The sequence below is a fragment of the Sarcophilus harrisii genome, chromosome 2 (genome assembly GCF_902635505.1).
Source record: "Sarcophilus harrisii chromosome 2, mSarHar1.11, whole genome shotgun sequence".
NCBI lineage: Eukaryota > Metazoa > Chordata > Mammalia > Dasyuromorphia > Dasyuridae > Sarcophilus > Sarcophilus harrisii.
This window is the reverse complement of record NC_045427.1, coordinates 249,935,088-249,956,405: the sequence shown is the minus strand read 5'-3', so window position 1 is coordinate 249,956,405 and position 21,318 is coordinate 249,935,088. Positions and strand designations below refer to the sequence as shown.

General features: G+C 37.1%; 8 non-coding genes across 8 annotated transcripts; 2 read left to right on the top strand and 6 right to left on the bottom strand.

Moving 5' to 3' along the window:
• Positions 1–4,560: 4,560 nt before the first annotated feature.
• Positions 4,561–4,632, bottom strand: TRNAP-AGG. The gene has a single exon. It is a non-coding gene; the product is annotated as a tRNA-Pro (tRNA).
• Positions 4,633–11,377: 6,745 nt separating this feature from the next.
• Positions 11,378–11,449, bottom strand: TRNAP-AGG. Its single transcript has one exon. It is a non-coding gene; the product is annotated as a tRNA-Pro (tRNA).
• A 391-nt stretch (positions 11,450–11,840) lies between these two features.
• On the bottom strand, positions 11,841–11,913 carry TRNAT-UGU. The gene has a single exon. It is a non-coding gene; the product is annotated as a tRNA-Thr (tRNA).
• Positions 11,914–12,844: 931 nt separating this feature from the next.
• On the bottom strand, positions 12,845–12,926 carry TRNAL-AAG. Its single transcript has one exon. It is a non-coding gene; the product is annotated as a tRNA-Leu (tRNA).
• A 1,136-nt stretch (positions 12,927–14,062) lies between these two features.
• Positions 14,063–14,134, top strand: TRNAP-UGG. Its single transcript has one exon. It is a non-coding gene; the product is annotated as a tRNA-Pro (tRNA).
• A 545-nt stretch (positions 14,135–14,679) lies between these two features.
• TRNAP-AGG lies at positions 14,680–14,751 on the bottom strand. Its single transcript has one exon. It is a non-coding gene; the product is annotated as a tRNA-Pro (tRNA).
• Positions 14,752–14,984: 233 nt separating this feature from the next.
• Positions 14,985–15,066, top strand: TRNAL-UAG. Its single transcript has one exon. It is a non-coding gene; the product is annotated as a tRNA-Leu (tRNA).
• Positions 15,067–18,944: 3,878 nt separating this feature from the next.
• TRNAY-GUA lies at positions 18,945–19,034 on the bottom strand. The gene is given in 2 exon segments: positions 18,945–18,980; positions 18,998–19,034. It is a non-coding gene; the product is annotated as a tRNA-Tyr (tRNA).
• Between the last annotated feature and the right edge of the window lie 2,284 nt (positions 19,035–21,318).

Here is a 21,318-nt window from a genome sequence, read left to right as displayed (position 1 = left end):
ATTCATTAGAAATTAAACAATAAATGCAATATATTAATTTTTCCCTGGACTACTTCATCTTTTCCCCTTAGAGCTTTGTATAAAGAATTAGATCTCAGAGACTTTCTTACTTACTGGTTACTCTTTTGCCTACCATCTATTTTCTCTAAATTGCTATCATGGTCAAGTCTTCTCCTTTTTAATTTTCCTATATATACTTAAATATCATTAATATGTAATGAATCAGTTTTATCAAATGAAAGTCATTCCCTTAAAGCTTTATAATTTTCTTTCTTTAGACTTTCTCTTTAAGAGAAGGGGAATAGTAAAAGTATTTTTAAAAAGTTGCAAAAGAGAAAAATTCAGTCATCATTGTAGCCCACCTCTATCCTATTCACAAAACTCTCCTTAAGAAGAGACTTGAATTTCTTTATGTCTCTTCTTTGGTGTTTATCTATTTCCTATCACCATATCAAATCTAAAACCCACTTTCTGACCATCTCTCCACTAGGATGTCTGATCTGCAGACAGTATCTTCATTCTCCCTCCCCTTCCCAGTAACAATCTAAAAGTTAGCCCTTTGGTCCTAAAGCTTTGAGATTTAAAGTAAATTTCAGCCTTGTCTTGCTGGAAGCCAGGCCTCCATGCCACTTTCTGGGCTCACACTGGTGTTTCTCTGGATGCCCTTTCTTTTATGTATTGAATTCCCTCATTAAAATGTAAGCTCCTCAAAGACAGGAGTCATCTTACTTGCTTATATTTGTATCACCAGTGCTTAACACAATGCCTGTCCCTTAAAAAATGCTTAACCAATGCTTTATCTATCTTTTTCTAATGTTTAAGTTATCCACAATGTGATTCTATCCTACTTATCAAGGATTATATTATGTTATTATATTATATTATCCATATTAATTGTAGGCCATAACATCTTCTGTCTCCTGAAAAGACAAGAGCCTAGAAACTGCATACAAATAAATACTAAGGAAAAAGTGATAGCTGAGAAGATAAAGGAGATTACTGGGGGCAAAGCGTGTGTTTGTGTGTGGGAGTGAAATAGCATCTATAGGTTGGAAAATTCATAAGATTCATAGTCATTTAATCTCTTATGTCTTAATTTCTCCACCTAAAAAATGAACCACATGACCTTTGAAGTATGTCTATGGGTTTATGAGTTGAGAGCATTCTAATTTAAGACCAACCATGATTCCCTTACACATTTTATGCTATATAGGAATCCCCTGTATACTTAACTAGTGTTTTGCTTTATATCTCTCTAATGCACTTATGATAAAACATTGTATAATATTTTTTTCTAAATCCTCACCTATATCATAAACTCTATGAAAATAGGGACCATGATCCTGCCATCTAGGGGAGGGGGTGGGGGGTAAGAGGTGAAAAATTGGAACAAGAGGTTTGGCAATTATTAATGCTGTAAAGTTACCCATGCATATAACCTGTAAATAAAAGGCTATTAAATAAAAAAAAGAAAAGAAAAGAAAAGAAAATAGGGACCATGATGTAATTAAGCTTAGCTCTTCCCTCAGTGCCTAAAGTCATTGCACTCTCATGTAGTAGGTATTTATTAAAAATTTGTTATTGCTATTATTGTTGTTTTTAATTCTCATATACCTCACAGTTTACCCATTTGGAAAAAGAAAAAGAAACTAAGCTTCTTGGGCAGCACCTACCTAACCACCATATTCCGGCAGTTCTAAAGTACAACACCAAGTTCTTATTTTCAAATGAGATAATATCATAAAATGCTTTGCACAGAACATGCTTCCCTTACCCACCTTATCCAATAATTGCAAAGAATCATTTCCCACTAGCTGTTCCGTACCTTTCCTCACTAGCCAGATAGCTCAGATTCTCTCAGCCAACTTTGACAATTTTAATTCTTTATAATGCCATAAAATATTGGACTTAGCTCTCTTTAAATTAACACTGAGTACGTAAGCAGTTTCTCAAATCTAATTACTTCTCTTTCTCGTTCTTGCTAATGAATAGGTTGTCTTTCTAGTCTTTTCAAAGCATTGACTATCATAGAAATGAATCTAGTATATTTCCAAAATCCTGTACTAGACAGTCCCAGTTGTCTAAAGCCCATGAATATTTCAAGAAGCTCTCTGCCTTGACCTTTTTTTCAAGAAAGAATCAATAATATTCAGACAGACAGACAGACAGACAGAGACAGAGAAAGAGACAGAGACAGGAATGCAGATGGAGACAGAGAAATAGACGACAGGGAGAGAAAGACACAGAAAAGACAAGAAGTCACAGAAACAGAGAGCTAAAGAGGAAAAAAATATTATTTTGTATCCTTCATTTGTCTCCTGTAGAACAGGAGGTTTTGGAGTTTTTTGTTTTGTTTGTTTGTTTTTTTGAGCTCAGAGCTTTTTTCTTTCCTTATTATAAAGCAAGTGTAACTCTTTCACATAGCAACATTGTGACTAAGAAGAAGATGCAATTTAGAGTATTTGAAAGACTTAGCAACAATTTATCTTTCCCAGGAAAAAAAAGCCAAATTTGATTTATGTCTTCTAAATATCTCCCCTCTAAATAGAGTTCTAAAAGAGACCTATGGTCTTCTGATGTCTTTCCCCCAGTTCTTCAACTCTTGAACATTAGGGGAACAGTGAGTGATCATGTGAAACCAATTATGTTAGGACAGCCTAAGAGAATAGAGAAATATAATAATGATCCATGTATCTCTTAGCTCCTCTGTAACATGCCAGACATGAAAAGAACAGAACTTAGGCATATTGAGGGTCTGGGCCAAATATGCTTTCTGACATTATGGAGCATTTAATATTTTTTAAGAAATGTACAAATAAATTTTTTTTACCAGATTCTTCATTGTTCCGCCAGACTCATGCAGGTTGTTATCTGATGAAATCTAGTACTAACTGTGACCACAGGATGAGGAGGGGATAAGAATTTCCTGCATTTTAAAATTGATCCCTGTGGTCCAAGAAGCCAGCAGCTGTGCTCTTTGTAACACTGGAAGAATGAAATGAGGTTGGGTTTGGACCTAGCATTTGGAAAGACATTTAGAGACCCCCCAAAATATCACAAACAAGCTTCATAAATTTCTTTTAAAAACTTCTTTTCAAATATACTAGCATAGAAGTTAACTTTAAGCTCTGGGCCCTTCCCTGAAGATAGAGGAATACATATGTCATAGGAAATAATGGGAGTTTCTCATCTTCACAATGGTATTTACTTTTCTGAAATGAGAATCCACTCAGTAAGTTCTAGTGCTGAGAGACAAACTTAATTATCCTCTTTCTAATAGATCTATTCATAGAGAGCTGTCTCCTAGGTTTTCTTGGAAAATAGAATCTCACTTTGGGAAAAAAAAAAAAACAACATACACAAGGATGCCTAAATGGAAGTTGATGTTCTGATGGTTTCAGTATCTACAGAAAATAGACACTTAGTAGGAGTCAGTGTTCTAAATAAGAGCTGTGAGCCAGAGTCAAGCTTGAAGGTAAAAATAGGGTAGGGGAAAAAAATCAAAAGAAGCTATCTGATTCATTCCCAGAGTTTCCTAAAGACCCTGAACTTCACAAATATGTCACAAATGTGACACATATGGGGTGAGGAGGAGGAGAAGGAGGTACTTATTTATATATGCCTCCCAAACCACTACCACATAGAGAAAAAAAAATAAACTTTCTCCCAAAACCATAAATTGTAAAGTTCAGTGACACTTGTAATTTTGTTAGCCTGGGAAGATCAATTTTCTTAAGAAAGATGCCAGCTAGACCAAGAGACTGAGCAAATATCAGTATTTCATTAGCTTTTTTCATAGTAAGGTGGGCATGATGAAGGAACATGACAAGTTGTAAGGAACCACAAATATTTGTCTTTTTCACCCTTCCCTAGAGACCATACATGAATGATTTCATTTGGGCAATAGTAATTACTTACAAGAACTAGTGTCTTGGAAGGCCAAAAAAAGAAAGAAAGAAATTTTGTCAGGTCTGGAGAGAACTTTATATAAGTCTTGTATACCGTGTAGTATTCTACAGAGAACAAGCTATTAAAACTCAAAACTTTGGGGACCCCTGTACCATCTACTTTGTCAACTTCTGTTTACAGCAAACTATTGAACCAATGATTTATCAAATAGGTAATTTTTTTTAAATGGAAATTATTTCTATTCTTCTCTAAAAAAAAAAAAATAGCAAGTTCCTAGATAGGGGAGACTGATTAAATTTTATTTTTTATATCCCCAAATCCTGACATGGAGAATTAAATGTACCAAGCACCTTATGTAAACTATAGTTGGGTGAGTCAGGGAATTTCTCTCCTCGTGCCAAAGATGTTGAGTTAAAAGTCATCTTTATCTATTTTGCACACAGCACTGTTTTTTTTTTTAAGTCAATGATACATATGTGTAGATGTTACACATAATTTTAATTACAAAGTACCTTGAAAAGGGGTTTGGGTTTATTCTTGGATTATTTTTATTTTCTTATGTGGAAAGTTTCAGGAAAATATAATGACTTTTAAATATATTCAGCTATTGACATCTAAATATGTCCTTTACGAGAATTTCCTAGAAAAATAGGGCTCGTCCGGGATTTGAACCCGGGACCTCTCGCACCCTAAGCGAGAATCATACCCCTAGACCAACGAGCCACGACTACACAGTTGTGGATGTCCTAAATTCAGACAGAACTTTTCAGGCACGGCAAACTTCTAATTTAAGAGAATATTTTATAATAGTTGGGGACTGGGAGACCCCTACTGGACGAAATAAATGTCTGAGATTTTGTGCCACGCAAGCACTAAAACTTTTCGTGCTCATAAACTTTTCAAATTGTGAATTCATTTGTATCTCCACTGCTTCTTGTTATTCTTGTTGTTGTTTTTAATTTTGGAGTAGGATAAAGATACTAATGGATTGAACCTGGAATAAACCCAAATGAGAGTTACATTTCGAGGAAAAAGATCCTTGGGTACTAATGAAGGAAAAGATATTGGAAAAAGATAAGGGAGTGTGACATCGTGTTTTGTGGCCCTTAACAGCACGGTGTTTTTGTTTGATTAGTTAGTTGGTTTTCTGCCTGAAGGTAAAAGAAATAAAAGACTAAGATGACATGTGCAGGTACTTTCTAAATTTGGGGGGGGTCTTTATGCTTTACTAGAGGAAGAAAACTGTCCTTGGTGCACCTGAATGCATGTTTTCAATCTCTTTTATCATCAATCTGACTGAAGCCAGAATCTATCCCAGATATTCACTGGTTCTCTGAGATGGAAAGAGACTTCTTCCTTTTCTGCCTCTTTCTTCTCTTTCCCAATTCCCAGCTCCCTATTTGCTATCCTGCACTGTTTTTCTGCTCTTTCTCTAACAAGAAATTCTGAATTCCGTCAACGCTCCAGCATGAACTCTTTCAACCAATCCGACTTTCCCCACATGAAAACTGTTGTACGGTTGTGAATGCCAAACAAAACGAAATAGAAGCCGAGTTAGAAAGTTAAGTATTTGTGCAAAAAACTACTGTGCATTGCACTGTGGCTCAGGGATCGAAGGTGCTTGATCAAAATGTCCAGCCTGCTTGTGGCCTTGCACACGAATATTATCCTAATTAAGTTTTAGAGTCGATACTATTCGAGACTCCTTGGGATTTTATCGGTTAAAGTAAACTTCAATGAAGATGTCTTCTTCAAGGGAAGGAGGGCTCGTAGTTATGAAAACTTTCTCACATCGGGAACAGGTTCAATAGGCAACACTACATATATACCATAAAGGTATAGCACACTCCAATATCAATTAAAAAAATAAGGGGAAACAGGTGAATGGAAAAGCAAAGGGTGAGGAAAGAAGACAAGGGAGGGATCTCTAGGTGAGGAGAGGTTAAGTAATAATAGTAAGCTAAGTTATGGAGCAGAATTTAATGAGACAGCAAGGGTATGAAAGTTTGGGGTTTGTGTGTGTGTGTGTGTGTGTGTATATATCTACATATGTATACATAAACATATCTCTTAACTGTAGCTTACTTAGGGGGTGGAATGAAAGCAATATGTCTATATATATATATATACATATATGCATATATGTATACATACACATATACATATGCATATATAAATATATCCTTTCTTTACTATAGTCCACTTGGTGGGGGTTGAGGGAGGGAGAGGATAAAAGAGGGAGAAAAAAGAACAAAGTAAATAAGGAGTCCAGGAGAGCAAAAGAACAATTTATAAGGAAGTAAAAAACAAGACAGACACTCATGAATATAATTTCTTCTACTAATATATATACTTTCTTAAATTAGTATTTGTTGTTATATATTTTGAATCGTCACTGATGTTCTGCTGGGCGCATGACAAGGTTCTCTTTTGTTTTGCTTCGTATTGCTTTTCTGTTTTTCTTTTTGCTTATTCTGTTTCTTCAAATAAAATAAATTTGGAAATTTTTTTTTTTTGGGGGGGGAAGATCTCCACTTCTTGATGTGGCTTGTAGTTCCTATTGCGTTCTGAAAGTTTGTTTCAGTGGAGCTTAAACTGTGGCATGTCACCAAACTGAAAAGACTTTTCAACTTTATATTTAAAAAAATAAAAGTCAAACTCTTTGTAAGAACTGATCGTGACAGGCTGAAGCAATATATAAAACTATCTGCCAAAACTAGTAAAGGCTGTATATACTCTTTCACAGACGAAATCGCAGATATTTTGAAATAATTAGGTTTCAGAGTTATGAGATCTGCAATCTTCACCATCAGTTTAAAGTTTTCATTTCGGCTCCAGTATACCTGGGCAGTTTTGTGGAAAGTGGCTGAGGATGATGTTGGGGGAGAATGTTTAAACGAACAGGAACCTTATGTATCTCTATCTAGTCACAGCAACCATTAGAACTGTTTCAGAATTTGGAATTTAGAGTGTAAGAGTAGCTTTCGAGGACTGAATGCTCAGAATCCTAGAAAATGCAAGTTCTTGAATTTCCTAATGGTGGGATTGTTTGAAGTATTTAGGGGGTAGCTCAAATTAGATCACACTCGGATTGAAATAAACAAGACTGGCCCTCCAGCGCCATTTTGGAGTGGTGACCCAAACTGTTCTCGACCTAATTTGATTCTTTCCCTTCTGCCATCTCCTTTCCTCTTCATCATTCCCAATGTGAGGAGAAAAATTGGGTTTCCATAGAACAGGGGTAGAAAAAGTTTCTCTCTCCCTCTCCCACCTCACTAAATTTCTTTTTCTCTCATCTCTTTTACAAATTCATAATCTTTCTATCCTGGGCCTCATTCACACACTGTTAACTTCATTTTTCTTTCTAAAAACATCCCTATCTCAGTTGAATAAGCCACCATTCTTTCAGCCTCCCAAATCTGAAACCTCAGAGTTATCTTTGACCTTTCTAAAATTTTTAATGTATATTCACTCAATATTGTTTCCAAACCCTCAATTCTATCCTCTCTCTCTCCCTTCCCCCTTCTCTCCTCCCTTCTTTCCTCCCTCCATCTCTTTGTTTCTGTGTATTTGTTTCTGTCTCTGTTTCTCTGTGTGTATCTAGCTCTCCTCTAAAGTTTTTTTCCTTCCCGTTGTTTACTGCTTTATGAAGAACTAATGTTTGTATTTACTATCACCCTATTCGGTAAGATATTACAAATGATTCTAAATAGTGTTTCTTTTTATTTTCATACATTTGGTTTTGACAAGAAGATAAAACATTTGGTAGCAAAGACAGTTTCTAAGTTCTTTTGGCCTCCTTGTGGAATTTTTATTTTTTATACTTACTTTAAAAATTATGCTAATATATCCATGTCTGTTCTTTTATGTATTAATGTTATAGATCAGATTAGTGCTGTTTTTATTGCACACTAAGTGTTCTTGCTTTTATTTCCTTTTCTAATTTGATATTTATTTTTATCTTTCTCCCACAATTCCAAGGTACACAGAGAGCAGATTTCAAAATGGCTCCCACATCAATAATGTCATTTTTTTTTCTGTTAAGATGTATACATTGTTGTTTTTTTGATGCTATGCAATGTTTACCATGGTCAATACTTCTTAAATATCTTCTTGAAAAAGTTACTTATAATATATAGCATGAAGTTTCTAGGGTATTTACAAGCCTTTGCAATCTGTTGTTTCTTACTCAGAGCTATTCTTTCCCCAAGATATCTCTCTTCCATCACAAACCCCATCCTACCCTTTGCAATGAAATTACCAAGTATTAAAATATATGTTGATTTAATAGGATTTTATGGAATAGAATCATTTACTTCCTCATCTTCTGCAACAGATGTGTTTGAATAAGCCAGCATTATCTTCATGCTGGTCTTCACTCAACATTTTCTAAAAAAGAATTAATTAAGCATGAATTTTATGTCAAATATTGTACTAGGCCTGGGGATTAAAAAAAAAAAAAGCAAACAAAAAATAGTCCTGGCACTTAAGGAAGTTTACAATTTATTAGGGATATGATAGAAGACACAATTTTTTTTTTTTTTTCAGTCTAGGAGACTCAGCATTAAAAACAAAACATTGATGTGAACTTGGGACCTACCCTAAGTGAAAAATGACACCCCTAAAGCATGAAACATGATTCTCACCACAATAAACTCATCTTAAATAGTATCTATCATGAATTAATGGTCAAATTAAACCGGTGTTTTCTTCCTTTTTGGAAAAGTGAAGAAGAGAGATATACTGTAATGTTCTCGTTTTGCTTTTCTGGAGGTCTCTGGACCAGCCTTCGGTTCAGTAGAGTAATCACCACAAGAATAGCTAGGTGTTAAAGTCCAAATTCTTTATTGTCTCCTTCACCTGGTGCTCAGCTAGCTTTCTCTCGGCCTTCAGATGGAACTTGGTTTCAGTGGAGAAAATGCAGGAAGATAGGCCACCACGGTGGTGAGTCTGAGTCCAAGGGTTTGTGCTTTAGCCTCTGGCCCCTACAAAGGTGGACAATGGAATGAATCTGTCTCTGCCTCCCTTGGCTGAGTTTGTTTCAGCTTATATGCGCTAGACTGAATATAAACTAATCATTAAATGTCTAGGAAACCATTATTTGTTGTAAGATTAAGTCAATCATACTGAATTTAGAGAACTATTAATCACCATGCTAAACTAGATAACCATTGTCTCATCAATTCCACTGACTTAACATCTTATAAGAATCTTTGTTTCAGAGTTCTGGCCCATAACAATATACCAGAAAGAAAAAAAATTGAAAGAAAGCCTGCCTCTCACCATCAAATCTAGAGAGTATTTTAGGAAGAAAATTGGGGGAGAGGAATAACCTATTAAGGCAGTGTTTATTTATTAATAGAGAAATTGTCTCCTTGACTCAGCTGATCTCAGTTTCAGGTGAAGGTGGAATTTGTATATGAGGAATGGAGATTGTCAGTGTCAATTCTGATTAAAAGTCTCCTTCAGAAAAAGTAGGAAAAACTGTCTTTTCAGAATCTTAGGTGTTAATGATATAAGATCATTTTGGATACAAAGAGAATAATTCAATTAACCCCTCTGATGTTTTTTTTTTGTTTTTTTTTTTTTAGCTACCCTTAGAAAGGGCCAGAAACTAGAAGTAGAGAAATAAAATGACTGGATTGAGAGGTGGGAGAAGGGAAGAAGGGAAATCTAATAGCTAATTCATTTCATTTCCAAAAGCATTTATTAATGTTCGGTATTATTAGTATTAATCTACTGTGGTAGATCCTGAGGATTGGATATGCAGAAAACATATTGCTTCCCTCAGAGAGCTTACACTGTACTATGATTATAAACAATATTTGAGTACTTCTATTCTAACAATACTACAATGTACCTCACATAACTTTGCAAGTTCAGAGTTTGCTTAAAGACTGAGATTTAAATCCGAAGCAATTTAATTAACACAGTGAATGCATCATGGGAACCTGTATAGTATGATCTATTTAAGATGAGATAGTACTAGTGAGAGATTTATAAGGCCTGTTCCCAAAAATGATTTTTTTTAAAAAATGAGTTACAAGATCCATGCAGGATCCTGTTCATGTACAGAATATGTGGTAACCTATGTAGTCTGATTGTCAGACCACTTAATTGTAGGTAGGTGGCATAATGATAGAGTTCTGGGACTGTACTTAGGAAGTTCTCAATCAAATCCGGTCTCAGAAAATTACTAATTCCGAGTAAGCCTCAATCTCTGGCAGTGTCCTTTCCTCAACTGTAAGTGCTATAAGGATGATGATAGCACCTACTTTGCAAGGCTGGGAAGTAATATAAGGAGCTTAGTACGGTGCCTGGCATATAGTATTAAGCACCTGCGTAATAAATGTTTGTTTGCTTTCTTTCTTGTCTCTATTGGAGATTTCTTTGAAATCTTATGTCCTAAATGGAATTAAATTCCGACCTTTACAAACTAAACAAAAGGGAGACGTTTGGCTTTAGAAAGCCACAGGTAAAAGATATTAAGTGGATCTATTATTAACATGTACACAGATTGAGACTATTAGATGTAAACTGACTAAACTTTAACGTGAAAAGTCGGGAATGGGTCATTCCTTTGCAGAAAGACAATATTAGGACAATAAATCAAAGGAAGCAATATAATATAGTGGGGGAGGGGGGATTACTGGATTTGGGATGAAAAGTTTGAATTCTATATTGGTTAATTAAATTATTTACCTAAGCCCCAGGCTTTTTTTTTTTTTTTTTTTTTTAATCATCCTTGCTGCCAAATTTATCTAGCTGTGATAATTGTAAGAAATGTGTTTTTAAGATTTATAAAACAATGTAAGCATAAGTTATCATTAATGAGCCGAGACATCTATAGAGAGAACGTTAAAGACAAAGTTAGCGTCATATATTTCTGCTTTCTTAGTATCATATTTATACTGACTTAGTGCGAAAGGAATTTGGCACACCAGACACATGCATAATTCTAAAACTTTGCAGAAAAATGTTATTGTGGGGAGATAGAACCAGAAACTCTATTATCTGTTACTTAGCTGGAGGGGAAAGGAGGGAAGAGAAAGAAGACTGAACTAAAGTTTTGTGCATTGAGCCCAATTAAACCCATTTTTTAAAAAAAATCATTTTTGGGAACAGGCCTTATAAATCTCTCACTAGTACTATCTCATCTTAAATAGATCATACTATACAGGTTCCCATGATGCATTCACTGTGTTAATTAAATTGCTTCGGATTTAAATCTCAGTCTTTAAGCAAACTCTGAACTTGCAAAGTTATGTGAGGTACATTGTAGTATTGTTTAGAATAGAAGTACTCAAATATTGTTTATAATCATAGTACAGTGTAAGCTCTCTGAGGAAAGCAATATGTTTTCTGCATATCCAATCCTCAGGATTTACCACAGTAGATTAATACTAATAATACCGAACATTAATAGATGCTTTTGGAAATGAAATGAATTAGCTATTAAATTAAAACAGGGCTCGTCCGGGATTTGAACCCGGGACCTCTCGCACCCTAAGCGAGAATCATACCCCTAGACCAACGAGCCAGATGGGTAAGCCTTTTATAACTTTGTTTCAAGGCCTGTCCACGTCAGAGTTTGTTTCCAGAGGAGGGAAATGTTTTAGTGCCATCTACAGGCTGGAATTCAAATCTGTTTACATTCTAGAACGGAAGCTATTTCTCTGTTGTGTTTTCCGAGGGCTGGGAAGATTCCTTTTTCCTAATGAGTCATGCACGCAAGCCTGCCGAGAGGGCGCTCCAAGTCCAGGATGGGAGCTTCAGACCTTACAAGGAAGCTCCAGCTTTGCTCTCACCCGGAGCATTCGGCATACACAAATGGAACAACACAGTGCTCGCTATCTACGGTGTTCGGCTTCTTCAGATTCTCCGGGACTTACAAAAAGAAACCGGGTTTTCTAATTAAAAAAAAGCTTTCAAGGCCCCAGCGAGATTTGAACTCGCGACCCCTGGTTTACAAGACCAGTGCTCTAACCCCTGAGCTATAGAGCCTCTATGAATAGAAGGGCCTCTTTGTTCTCCTTTGTAGAGAAGAAATTTGGTTTTCAATGTACAATTCTCTTCCTTGAGACTGAAATCTATACTCTAACTAATTTCGTCCACTTTAAACAACAGGCACTATTAAACCTTCTCTGGAGGCCCAGCAAAAAACTAATTTCTGTTTGTTCGCCCCAGCCTCTACTGCCTAGTTCCCCGAAAAAATTTACGCCGGGAAACAGAAAAGAAATTTCAGTTATTCTGATACAATATTTCTTTCTCCACTCGTCCCCCTCCTTCACTCCCCAAAGAGAGCGTTTTAGAAAGGGAAATGAATCTGAAAATCAGGGGTTATTTTGTGTTCTTTCTATTTTAGGGGTGGGGTGCATTTTCTTTTCCACCCCTGTCTATGTTCCTCCGGATACTTGGAGTAGACCATCAATACAACAATGGGAATGCGGGTGTAGAACTGACCCAGGAGGGGTGTGGCGGATCGGGGGTATGGAGAACAACCATACAGAGCGGAAAATAGCTTTGCCTATAATACCGAAACAAAAGTTAACCTGGAAAAATGTAAAATATTATTAGAATCTAGCGCTTAAAAATGTCAGGACACCGGTTCCTGGGTTTTTTCACTTTCTTAATGTATGAAACAGCCATTTAATTAAAGAAAAAAAAGGTGTCCAATTTCATGGTTATATTTATACTCCGCACAAAATATGTGTTTAAGAAATATTTGCTAAATTAAAGTACAAAGGCTCCAGAAATGGACAAGGAAAATAGTTCATGATAGAGTCTCGGGCTCATTTTTTGCTTCTATAGTCTTTTATCAAATTATTTTTCCCCGCCGGCTCTCCTGGTAAAGTGACATTTTGTACCACATCCAAAATTCACATAAACAAATATAAACATTTTTGATAAGGTAAAAAACGCACTATCAAAACTTTGGCAGCGGTGGGATTCGAACCCACGCCCCCGAAGAGACTGGAGCCTTAATCCAGCGCCTTAGACCGCTCGGCCACGCTACCAGTTGCACAACCCGATTGGTGTACTTTTCCTCCAAGGTACACGGATCTCCTTTTTCGTTAGTTTCAGTTGTCCGGTAATAGCGGGTGATATGTCTGTGATCCAACCACAGAAACCGCACGGAGTCCACGTTTCCAGGTTACCTTGTGTTTAAAGGAAAAAACTCTACCCCATTCTGTGTCCTGGACACATTTTGGCAGTCTGGGAAGCCTATGGAGCCTGTCTCAAAATAATGCCCTTGTGTAATTAGAGGAAATGCTCAATTTAAAGGAGAGGTTAGTGCAAATAAAATGTGTGTATATAAACGCACATCATACATAAAAATATATGTAAGTACATATACTATGTTGTGTATCTATACACATACATACCAATACATACGCCATCCAAGTTCATATACAGACCCTACTGTGGTTAAGAACTGATTTAAAAAGTGTGTGTTACACTAGATTGCAATTGATTACATTCCTATGATAAAGCAAGTCTACACTGGGGGGTTGGGGGGTGGGTGGGTGCTAGAGCAGTGACAAGGGACGCAGTAATAAAATTATGCCAGCAGGAGGCGCAAAAGACAGGTTTGAAGACCAAGCTAGAGGCAAGACTGACGTGACATCTTGGGAAAAAATAAAAGTAGCCCACCGTAACTGAAGGTGCTCAAAAGGGAAGCCTGACTTCCCGAGGCATAGAAAAGACTAGCATAAATTCTTCTAGGACTCCTGGAGCGTGCAGCTGTTTTCTTGTAGAAATGAGTTCCATTCAGATTCTTGAGAACCAGCAAGAATAAGCTACTACTAGCTTCTTTATTAGATGTCTTAGATTCCTATTCATTCTTCCCTCTTCTCCTTTCTCTTATCTTCTCCCTCTTCTTCCTTCTTATTCTCCCTCGCTCCCGGTTCTTTCCAATCCCTCTACTCCTCTCCGCAGGAATGTAACCAGAAGCAAAGAATTTTCCTTCTCTACGTTTAGACGAGAGAACAGGTCCAAGGAAGAGACAATGGCGCTTTGAGAAGGGGAAAGAAAGGCCAGGAAAAGAAGTATTGATTTAAGAAACTCTAAGGCAGGACACCAACTTGAACACAAGAGCAATCGACAGCTCGAGAGAACACAGAGGGGAGTTCAGCAAGGTGTTTCCTTAACTGGCTCGTTGGTCTAGGGGTATGATTCTCGCTTTGGGTGCGAGAGGTCCCGGGTTCAAATCCCGGACGAGCCCTTTTCGGTTTTTTTTCCTTCTGGTAGAATTACACCTTGGATGCAATAAAACCAACGACAGAAGGAAAAAAAAAAAAAAAAAAACACCATATACACACACATTTACTTACATCCCGCTCCATTATATATTTAGAGCCATCAAGATACAGACAAGTAGACTCTCCGGACTTCTCATTCTGCTTCCCAGGTCAGCCTCCTGGAAAGGATAGCCCATATGCAAACAAAACCATTCCCTCCGCCCTTCTATTCAACGCCGCCCCCCTCCAGTCCCGAATATGGACTAAAAACTGCAAACGGGCCTTTTTTCCTACAAACATTATTATGTAGCAAAGACAGGTTATTATTCTTAGCTTCCTTAACACGCGGGCCAATAGCCTATGTATTAGTGCTTTGCTAGGTGTAGGGGAAAGTGATGCGGCCATATGACAGAAACTAAGAGTCCACGGCTGAACACCGGTTCGGTCGTATGACTGGAGGCTTTGTCCGACCTGCAGGATGTGAGTAACCAGTTTTTTCTACCATGCCCCCAGAACCAGGCAATAAAACGGGCTCGTCCGGGATTTGAACCCGGGACCTCTCGCACCCTAAGCGAGAATCATACCCCTAGACCAACGAGCCGATGCGGACTTCCCTTTCTTCGCTGTTACTCTACCGTGATTACGTGCAATGACAAAGTTGCTTTTTAAATTTTGGTTTTATGCATTCCAGGAAATAAAGAAGTCTTTGAATGGAAATTGACTGACAATAACTGTGGTACCATCAGAAAAATAAAATCCCTCGCTTACAAGGACTTAACCTGAGGGAGGAAAATCTCACTGAAGAAATAAGGTACAAACTCCGTTAGTATGTGTGGTAGTGTGGCCGAGCGGTCTAAGGCGCTGGATTTAGGCTCCAGTCTCTTCGGAGGCGTGGGTTCGAATCCCACCGCTGCCAATAAGGTTTTATTCAGAAAAATTTGAAAATCGTTGAATTTATAAGATTCTCAAAATGAATGAACAATGATTTAAGTCACCATCTTCCTGTTTTTAGAACCTGAGTTCCCTCTAAATTAAAAATTGTAAGCCATTGCCATTCAAACAACTTACAACCAACAGTATTAAGAGCTTCTAAACAAGAAAAATTTTCAAAATTTACACAAATTTACTTCCAAAAATAGGAAAAGTGAATTACTGCGTACATCACTAGGTTATATCAAAATATTTCCAATGGATAAACAATTAAAGAAAAAAAATCTACAATTCGAGTCACTATTTCCTTAGGCCAAATTTCTATTGATAAAGTTGTACCTTAAGAATCTTTATATAGAGCTTTTTTTTTTGAACACAAGAAAAATGTATTTTACATTGCAAGAACGAATACCTAAGTTGAGTAGACACACCTTTAAAACCCCTAAGGTAGCATTTTATTTCCTATCCTGAAGCACAAGTCCCTCCCCTGATTCCCTTTTAATTGAATGTTACAGAAATTACAATTACTCCTCATTATATGGTCAGTCCCTGCCCCCTAGGAGCTTCCATTCTAGAAGGGGATGGGGTGAATGACAGAGGAGGACTAGGAGCAAAGGACAAAAGATTCTTTTCAAATCTCAGGCCACTGCCCCAGAACACAAAAGTCAATCTCTTCCCCCAAGGAGTTTACGTTCTTTTGAGGAAAGATTACCTTCCTAAGGGTTTCAGTTTTCTATTTAGTTTCATTTTTCCAATTTAATTTTCATAACCATGGAAACCAAAATGCCCATCCATTTTTCACAATTTTCCCCTTTTTTTCTTCTTGATGATTTGGTTTCCACATCATTTTTTAACCCCCTAGCTTTGGCTAATTTTTATATCCCACCTCATAAAAATCTATTATTAACCCCTTCACAGATCTCCTTACACAGGATAGATAATTAATCCCTGAATTTTCTATGCAGAACTCTTTTAAGTTTGATCTCTTTATAAAGTTCTTCCACATAGCCAAATAAGAGCCAGGAGTAGAACTGCTGGCATCTTTCAGTGTCCATATTATACAATTATCCACTATGTAAATAGACGATTTGTCACCAGAAGACAGTGGATACCCAGAGAACCAAGTCGATTTCATTAATTCATTTCTGTAGCTCATAAAAATGATAAACTTAAATTCTTTTTCTTGAATACTTTGTTTTCCAGGAATCTGAATTTTCATTTCAGCAATTCTTTTCTGCAAATTATAAATGTAATGCTGACAAACATGATTCCAGGGAACGAAGTCTAAAAAAGGCCAAAGAAGAAATCGTAAGGCCAAACACAACGCTAAAATTGAGGAACTTCCAAGGGTGAAGGAGAATTTGGAACTTTGCATTTCATTGGGGGGTGGGGTGGGGTAGGGTTGAGGGAAAGACCAGACCCTGGAACTGTCCTCCTTGAGTATGGAGGGGAAGCAATGGCGGGTGAAACTCTGAAAAACTCTCCTCTGGGAGAGGCCCGCCTCAGGGAATCAAGAGAAAGTGGCTTCATTCAGTTATCTTGGTGGTGACTAGCTGCACCCTCTGTTGAGTTGAAAATTAGTCCAAGACCACTCTTACTTAACTCGTACTTAAGCGGTCTCATTCAACTGGAAGTCTAGGCTTGCAGACAGTGACAACATTGAAGTAATCTCATTCAATTCAAACCCCAGTCTCAGATTTGGTATAAAAAAGACAATTTTAAACTCATTTTCTTGCAGAAGTCTGGAATAGGAATTATGCCATGCCAAGGGATCTCTCCCCTTGGCACAGCTGCCTACCAGGACTCCAGCCCTTTGTGAAGAGGCCTTCTTCTCAGTGAAAATCTCTTGTTATTTCTCTTCCAGGACCTTGCCACTGAAGAAGTCAATCTTCCTAGCAAAGCTGACTTCTCAGTGCCAATAAAACTTTCTTTTTTGCCACTAATATTTCAGATTCCTGACGTTGGACCCGCACCTCCGACCAAAAAGGGGATTCCCACAACTCTCTGCACTGCCACTAACCCCATCAATTATATTTTTGATATCACTGATATTTTTTACATAATAATTTTTGTGCCATAACCATTTTTCCTCCTTCCGTTCTCTGCTTTTCCTAAGGTCAGTGCTTATGTCAAGGCCTTGTGTTTATTTATTTACCATTTCTCCCCTCTTCCTCCAATTATGTTCAATCTTCTTCCCTCTCCTCCGTAAATAAACATTTCTTCTCATCTCCTCGGCTTACCATTTACCACTTCAAAAACCAATTGACTTTCCCGATTCTGAAGAAGCATCTTTCTTCTCTGAAAAATCCATTCAAGCTTCTCATGTCTTTATTCTTAAAATTTCTTAATGGTAGCCTAATATTTGAAGCCTTCCATCACAGACACATCAATGCCTCTTTCTATATCTTTTTTTTTTCTTTTTACCATCATCCCTCTTTTCTAATTGATTCAGTTTCTTCCACAAAGATTTTTCTTATTTCTGCCTCCTCCTGTTGATGTCACCTACCCTCACTTCCAAATCAATGAACTGCTCATCCCAGACTTTACCAACAATTCACATCCACTATTTCCTTCAAAATTCAGTTTAAAACTTTTCAAGAATCTTGGATAAACTCACTCTTCAAGAATGACACTTTTATTGTATAGACTCTAAGCTCAGGTAACTTAGGTAAAGCCTCTATCAGCAAGGATCAGGAACTGAGCTCCTGCTCTGTGGAATATACTTCCGCTCCCAGCCTTTTCCAAATGGATTGATAATAACATCAGTATTATCTTTGCTCTTTTGACATGACATGACAATCTATGCCCAATAACTTCTTTATGAATTCCTGTGATTCTGCCCCATAGGCTTCTTAGGCCCAAGTTCCTTCCCCTCACTAATACTTGGAACTGTTTTATGCACATCCTTGTCAGTTCAATCCCTCTGGTGTTTTCCCTCTATACCATTCTTCCCTATCTCTTCATTGTGCTGCCTGGGATACTTGCTCCATTGTGAAGAATATGACCTTTGTAATAAACCATCCTTCTGCAAATTACTTTATTAAAATATTTGTGTTTCATTTTGAGTACCACTTATTTCTTCACACACATTATAAGAAGGTAAGCTCTATTTGCTACAAGGAGTGGCTTTTGAAATAAGTTAAGTGAAGATGAAAACATAGGTTATGCAAAATAAAATTAAGACAAAAATGAAACAAAAAGACCTAACGCTGCTTGAGGGTAGGGAATGTCTGAAAAGTAGATGGCATTTTTAAAATGTTCATTGAATTTGGTAAATGGAAAGGATTCTAAATCTGGACTAGGACCAGAGTTCAAATTCTGTTTCTTCACTTTCTTGCTGTGTAACTTTAGACAAAGTCATTTAACTTTTTGGATCAACAGGATCTGAGTTCAAATTCTATTTCTTGTACTAACTGACTCTGAGACCTTGAAGAAGTCACTTGGATCCTAGTTTCTTCTATCTGTAAAGTGAATCGGTAGTTCTTAAAGATGCCTAAGGTCCCTTCCAACTCTACATGTTTGAAACTGGATTGTTCCTATGAGAAAGGAAGGCAGCAAGAATTATATGAAGAAAGGGAAAGTGTAAAAATAAAGGAAAAAGGTGTTTTCAGAAATTCAGTTCGGTTAGAATATAGTAATTTGGAGTCCCACAATTAATTAATCAGTTACTAAGAACTGACTAGATAGGTACCAGAGTCTGTATTAAGTGCTGGATTGGCAAAGACACCTTCAAAAGATACTCATGCTTTCATTGAGCTTAGATCTCTAAGCCTAGCCAGGTATTTTGAAAAATGTTTGGTCACAAAAAAGACTGGGTGTCTAGTGAAATTCCAAATCTATTGTGTGAAAAACGTTTCACACGCCTCCTTCGAGCCGGAATCGAACCAGCGACCTAAGGATTCCTACAGATAATCACTCTACAGTCCTCCGCTCTACCAGCTGAGCTATCGAAGGGCGCAAGGAACTTGTTTCTAGCATAGAATTTTGTGGACACTGTTGCTGTAAATTATGTTTCTTCAGTACTATTGTGTGAATCTGTGTTCATCCTAAATTTACTTAGGCTTCTCTGTTTAAAACTCAGGTCCAAGACTGCAGGAAAGCAACGCTGCTAGATATCAGTTCTTCAGAGGCTCAGTAAATTTCCAAACTCGGAGAACATTTCCATTTTGTAAATAGGAAATCTTAGGCAAGTCATTTAACATTTCTGGGCCTCAGTTTCCTCCTCTGTAAAACAAAGTTAAACTAAATTTGGCCTCTAAGATGCCATCCAATTATTAGTAGCTCTGTGATTCTATAATCCTGGATGTTTCTAAATTTTTTCAGGTCTTCAAATCCTATGGCCTTTTCCCACGGCTAGCTAGTTTCTGCCAACCTTCCCTCCTCCCTAAACTGCCCCTACTAATCTACAAATGAAATGGGACTTTTCTACTCCTGGAACCTAAGGGAAATAATACCAGGAGACATCAGGTTTTTACTCCTTGTTCCTTTTCTAGCTTGAAGGTGGAAAGATTGAAGGAATTTTCTTCCTTTTGCTCACATTGGTCAGCCATACCTGAAAGGTTCGATTCCTTAACATTAAATGCTCACAAAGAAGCTTGTATTTGTTTGTAGCAGCCCCCCCTTTTTTTTTTGGTGGTAAGGAACTGGAAACTAAATGGATGCCCATCAGTTGGAGAATGGTTGAATAATTTAAAGTATATGAATGTTATGGAATATTATTGTTATATAAGAAATGATCAGCCATATGATTTCAGAAAGGCCTGGGGAGAATTACATGAACTGATGCTAAGTGAAATTAGTAGAACCAAGGGAACATTATACATACACCAGCAACAATAAGATTATACGATGATTAATTCTGATGGATATGGCTCTTTTCAACAGAGAAGTGGTTCACAACAGTTCCATTGGAAAGCCATCTGTCCCCACAGAAAGGACTGTGGGGACTGAGTGTAGATCACAACACAGTATTTTCATTTTCAAAATTGTTATTTATTTGCTTTTTTTTCCTTTTTGATCTCATTTTTCTTGTTCAGCAAGATAATTGTGAAAGTATGTATAGAAGAACTGCATGTTTAACATAGATTACTTTTCATATAGGGGAGGGGGTAGGGAAAGGGAGGGAAATTTGGAACACAAGATTTGGCAAGAGTGAATGTTAATAATTATCTATGCATGTATTTTGAAAATAAAAAGCTTTAATAATAAAAAAGAAAAGGTAGGATTTTTAAAAAATAAAATAAAAATAAATAACAAGAAAAAAGAGAAGGAAAAAAACCTGAAGCTTGTTTCTGATGATAGAAGCAATAGTGAACCACTAGAATTTCTTCAGCAAGTTGAGTGGCATGGTCTAGGACCTGTGCTTTAAGCAATATAATTTGGCATGGAGATCATTTAGAAGATTGTTATTACAATAGTCCAGGGAAAAGATGATGAGGACCTGAACTAGGATAGTGGCCTTGTGGGGAGAGAAGAGAACCAATTGAAAAGACTAAGAGGTATAATCTATAAAACTTGGCAATTGATTGGTTATGAGGAAGGGTGAAGGAGAGGGATGAGTTGAGGATGACTTTGCAATTATGAACTTGGGTAACTGGAATGGTGATGGTGATCTCTACAAAACCAAGGAAGCTGGAAAGAAGAGTGGGTTTTGAGGGGAAGATAGTTACTTATCTTTTGGAGAAAGTTACTTCTCTTTTGGAGACCTCTGTTGGAGGTCTTGGTCAATGAGAGAAGTAAGCAAGAAAAGGTGGCTGCATAATGGAATTAGAGGGCTAAATTCCATTCATTGAACAGCTGCCAGGATTGATTTTTGGGAACTTCTTTTTCAGTGCTTTTAAAGACCCCAAACTTCTCTCTGAAAGGGCCTATTTTTTACAGCATATTTTACCAGTGGGATATTAACCTGCCATTGAACAATGAGAACAGATGCTGGGTAGTTCCATGTTCACTATTATGTGTCCTGGCAGGTCTTCAATTCTGGAGTCATCTAATCATTATATGTACAATATATTTCCTAAATATATGAATGGATGGACCAGCTCTCTAGTTATGTTAGAAAAATTCTTCCAGCATTGGGTGTATTGTAGACATATTGTAGACAGTGAGGCCAAATTATTTTTAGTGATTATAGATTAAGTACACTGGCATCTACAAACAGGAGGGTCCTAAAGACCTGAATCATGTATCTTTCTTCTATTTGGACTCAGCTTTTAAAATACTCCATGTTACTGGAAAA